Source organism: Pundamilia nyererei, unplaced genomic scaffold (assembly GCF_000239375.1).
Source record: "Pundamilia nyererei isolate P.nyererei 1_Seehausen unplaced genomic scaffold, PunNye1.0 scaffold00191, whole genome shotgun sequence".
NCBI lineage: Eukaryota > Metazoa > Chordata > Actinopteri > Cichliformes > Cichlidae > Pundamilia > Pundamilia nyererei.
Genome location: NW_005187592.1, coordinates 351027 through 356372, shown reverse-complemented (window position 1 = coordinate 356372; position 5346 = coordinate 351027). Strand labels below are relative to the sequence as shown.

At 43.2% G+C, this 5346-nt stretch overlaps 1 protein-coding gene across 2 annotated transcripts in view; it reads left to right on the top strand.

Annotated features, from left to right (window-relative positions):
• kcnh2b (potassium voltage-gated channel, subfamily H (eag-related), member 2b) overlaps positions 1–5346 on the top strand; it is a 269175-nt gene that overhangs the window by 140328 nt on the left and 123501 nt on the right. The gene's annotated exons all lie outside the window — the stretch shown is intronic.

The window sequence follows — 5346 nt, the reverse complement described above, 5'->3', positions numbered from 1 at the left end:
TGTGTGTGTGTGTGTGTGTGTGTGTGTGTGTGTGCGTGCGTGCGTGCGTGTGTGTGCATACACGTGTATTAGCCAGTGGTGCAGTTATGATACAGTGCAGATGGAGAAAGCAGTACCAGCTGTGTCTCCAAATGTTATAGAGTGCTATTTATAGAGCTGTTAGAAGAAAGGAAAATTCACGAGGTGCTTTCATCAGCACATATATGTCTGACATCCGTGTAACCTCCCTCCTGCACGACTTTACTGAATGAGAAGAGAGAAGAAGAACAGCGGGGGGTCATGTGGAAGGAAAAGGAAATCCTACGAACCAAGAGCCCCTAATAACATCACATAGTTGCTGAGTGTTTTTCTATATTTGTTGTGAAGCCCCATACGTTCCCTAAAGTCCCCTAAAGAAGTGCCTCCGCCTGCCCTCTGACCTCTGAACTGTGGAGTCCAGAGTCTGCTGTTTGTCAGTCTATTCAGGGATCAGTGTACCTTTAGACTCAGCTGAATGTACGACTGTGGTTGAGCTTTAAAGCTTCGTACTCTTCAGTCTGTGTGGCAAATGCCTGGCAAACAGGGCTTGTTGTGAGCAGAGCGCCTGCCTTTCCGGGCTGTGCCTGTAGATGGCAGCATCAAATAGGTGATGACAAGCGCAGCGATCCCTCAGAGCAGCAGAGGAGAGGATGCTGAACGGCAAACAAGGCTAAATAATTTACATGTTTCAAAAACATCTGATGTCCTGAGGAAGAACTCGTGCAGACATTCTGCACATTTATGAGCTGCACACACTCAAACTGACCTTCTGTATGGGGGTGTAGAAGTGTGCTGACTGACGTATTACGCAGTTTAAACAGTGGACAGATATTTCAGTAGTGAAGCATGAGACGATTCCCTGGAAGCAGATGTCTTTTTGGGGGACAAACATATACAATGCAGCGATGCTCCTGGCCTTGGTGACTATAGTCATGTGTCATAATGAACAGTTATTTAACTAACTAGACTACAACACCCATACAATATACCCATACCTGCACGTGTATGCTTCAGACACACCACAGGCAGCCGCACACACAGCAGGCTAAACTCACTCACACCCTGCAGCTCTCTGATACCCAGAGCTACTCACACATGCTGGCTCTTGACTCGGCGTCCTGTCACTCCCGTCTTAGAGACTTAGAGCGTTTTATTGTCATTGTGCAGTTTCTTGCACAGCAGATTTGGGTAGCTGGACCACAAAGGTGCAAAAGTAGAGAAGAGAAAACAATCTACAACGAGGGAAAAACATAAAAAGCATGTATACATATGTGTGAGTGAACGATATACATGGTGTATGCATAAGAAACACTGAAACAGAAACACTGTGGGGCTGCATAGAAGGGCAGTTATATAATATAACAAATAAATAAATACAATTATTGACATTAAGATATAACTGGAGCCATGGATGGCACACAGCAGCAGAGCCGTAGGACCCATCATTACTATCTCCTAAAGATCTAACAGAAGAAATATAGTTTGTTGTGTAGTCGTGTTATTGTGATGTTAGGGAGACGTGTGCAATCAACGCTTTTAAGGCTGATGGGTTTTTCTGTTTCCACTCCAGTGTTTTTAAAAACAAATGCAAGAATTGTGTTTCGATTATGTGGCATCGCAGAAGTTGTAATTCTTTGTTGAAGTGGTGATGACTTTTGCGCCTGTCATTGTTTACTACACAGTGTGTCGCATTTACTTTCTCCCATTCTAAGTGGCAGCGTTGTAAGTGTGTCAGAAACCCCACAGTGGGGCGACAAACTAGATCACTGCCTCTTCTCTCCTTTGCAAATTGCAGCATTCTGCATTTTCTGATAAAGAAATGACTTGTGTCACTCCCTCAGGTGAGGTTGATGTGTGTGTTACTGATGAAGCGTCTGTTTAAAGCTATGATGAGGAAGTTGTTTTGTTTCTGATGAGCCACCGATCTCTGAAAGAGTGAGGTCGCAGTACTAAAACCCATTTTTCTACATTTCAAGTCTTACTGTTCATATTAAACCATAAAAAGTGAAGTGTGGCTTCTTGGAGCTCTGCTGGTCTTTGCAGGCCAAACAGTGATGCGCAGGTTCACTTCCAAATTAGAAACAGAGTGGGAGAGATGTGCAATGTAATGCTTTAGAGGATTACGCAGCACATGCAGCTGAGCTCAGCTTCCACTGGAAGTGTTGTGTGGATAGTAGGGTTTGTTGGTATAACCTTCACATTGTATCGTGATAATTCGAGGAAACTATATGACTTTTACACTATAGAAGCAAAAACTGAATAATGTTCTGACTGCAGCTTGCAGGCAGCAGCATTTATCGGTGCAAACGAAACAAAAGGTGTTTTCCATCCTTCTCTATCAGTGAGAGCGCAGCAGCTAACTCAGACTGTGACTCCACAAGGTGCCAGCAGCAGCACTGCAGTGCAACAGTCATGACACGCCATAAAGCGTAAAGTAGTCTGGGTAGTTTTTAATGTTTTGTTTTAGTTTCCTGGGAGTACGGCATCACTGTTTTTACTAAAGCAACCGTTAACCTGCTAACCCTGTAACTGTTCAACACTGCAGCACAATAGGAGCATGTTATAAAACTGACGTTGAAGTGTTGTGTCTTTGCTTTTTAACCAGCATTCTGCACTTTAATACTGTGAAGAATGAACAATGCTGAACGACACACATGTGTGTCTTTCACAAACTCTGCAACGTTTGAAAATGGCCGATGCTATATATGCAGTCAGAGAGAGGTTGTGAGCCAGTAGTATGTACCCTGTATATGAACGTCTTGCAGCTGGATTCATGCAGGTTGAACTGCACACTTTAGCTCTTATGGATATAATAACTTTTACCCATAAGAAGTGTTTTTAAAAATGAGGTGACATTTGTGCAAGATTTTTGCTGAGCACCGTGGTGGAAAAACTGTGGAGTGACAAAAATAGTCTTAATTAAAGTGATTTATTTGGTGCGTTTGTCTGAGCCAGCTTAGGCTCCAATGTTTTACTGGAATATATTTCTGCAGACAAACACGCACATAAATCAAGGAACCCTAATCAACTTAGTCATTGTTGGTGGTAATGGTCTCAAACTCTCTGTGTGCCATAATCCATGTTTCTCCTGTGTGTGAAGCCAGCGTGAGCTCTGAGCTGTGCTGCACAGGGAGCATGAATATTGGGCACTGGATGTATACTGCTGTTACAGACTGACATATTCCATCAATAAGCTGATTTTGCAGAACATGAGGAAAGGAAAAGTTGGGATGGGTATTGATACAGTGTGTGCCTCGTCTTCTGTGCCTTCAAAGTGCTTAATATCTAAGTGTATGTACTGAAACACTGCATGCATGTAACATTTACAGATATTGATTCTGCAAAGTTGCTTGCTGAGGAAGTTATGGTTCAACAGCCAGAGGTTGTCTCTGCAGGTGAGCTTGCGGCAGAACCTCATGGCATCTACAGGTGTGTTTCCTGTGTGACGACAGTCCTTTAAAAACAACCATGAAGGCTTCTGAAGAGATTAGTGTCCATCCCTGCTTAAGTATTAAGTTAATGAGAACCACAGAGGGTTCAAACAAAGATGAACGTTTCCTCAGTGGAAAACATGCTTCCCTCTTCTCTCAGCTGAGTTTGATTCACCAGCTGTCTTCACGGGTGGTGGTTCGCTGATCTGATTGGTTAAATGCCACCTGTGATACAGCAATAGACAAAAGGTGTCTCCCATTACCTGCCAAAACATCCCACATAGTTCTGTGTGCAAAACCATCTGGAGTGTCAGGCAGTAGGCAGGCTGTGCATTTGTCCACCGACTGGACAAGAACTAAGTGAGCATATTCTCTTCTATTTTTGTTTTTGCTGTTCCACACATGCCAGGGAATCAATCCTATTTTCTAACACTGGCTTTAAAAAGTGGCACATAGACATCCTTTGACAGCTGCAGTGGGCTCAACCCACTTACAGCAGCTGAAATGCTTTAGAGTTGGATGCTGTGTTATAAAACTACTGCAATGTCACAGTCGAGCTTTAATTATGCATCAGGAACAATCTGCCGCAAACTTAAAACCATGTTTTGTTAAGATTAAAAGTAAACCAGGGGCTTTGATCAGAGTTAGATTCCCTGCATGCCCCTGCTCTGTTTGTTAGTGTGGCTCTGCTCCCCATTGTTGCATTAATTAATTCCCTATTAGTCAAGTCTGATGATGAACATTTGCATAGGGTCATGAGTATGCATTAGCTCTCTGAATAGCGTGTGGCATGAATGATTTTAAAGCAGGTATTTTTAGTAGGACCACATATTTTTTGCTTAGAAAGCACCGAGCACTGGGGGGTGGGGGGTACTCTAATGTGGCTCTGCAGTTGTTTTGGTGAGAGATGCACCTCTGGCAAAGTCCCACAGCAGGGTTACGTCCTTTAAATAGGACAGAAGTGAGGGGTTATAGCAAAGTGTTACTGAGCCGTACGCTTTTCTTTTTTAACATCTGCAGCTGTTGTTTACGATTGATAGCCATTATAAAACCTTTTATATTGAATACACTTTATTCTGCACACACTGTATACATCCCTTTACCATCACCATGTCATAGAACCATCGTCGGAGGATAGGTTGTGCTGTGCAGCAATTAAAAGAAAAAAGACTCTGCAAACATCGGATTTAGTAAGTGTTGGATAGCTCAAACAATCCTCATGTTTGCAGACATTTGCAGTGCCCTGTCTCTTCTTGAGTTGGGTTATCTTTATCATTTGGGACCAGTTTTTAAATTCCAACGTCTTAATAATTGGGTGAGAAAAGCACATGCCTGAGCGTCCCAGTATCTGTCAGTTAAATGGGCTGGAATAGAGTCTGGAAGCATGTGACACACTGTAATTTAGCCACCTGCTCAGCGGCTCTGCCTCAATGCCTCAAACTGATGGAGTGCTTCCTCCATGTGAGTTTAGTGACCCACAAAGAAACAAAGAAGCATGTTGTCAGTCTCTTGAAGAACGTGAATCAAACAAAAGGATTGCCTCCAGACCTTTCCTGGTGTGTGTCAGGAGTGAGGAGTTTCTTTGAGTGTGTGACTGATGTACACAGTGAAAATAATTCAGCTTTGCTTTGGAATTAGGATTGTTATCCATCCATTGATTATCTTCCAATTTTCCAAAGCCAGGTTGCAGCGGCGGCAGACTAAGGCCTGAGTTAGAGCCTGTGGTATCACCTGCACAAGTGGCTGACATCATCGCCAGCATTTATGCCTGTGCAAGGTGCATTATGTTTTAATTACCTTGTGGTCATGCCCCGAATTTTTATATGCAGCAGTAACTGCAAATAAAACACCAGGTCTGGGACTTTTTCCTCCTATTCATTGTTGTAGTCCGGGGGGG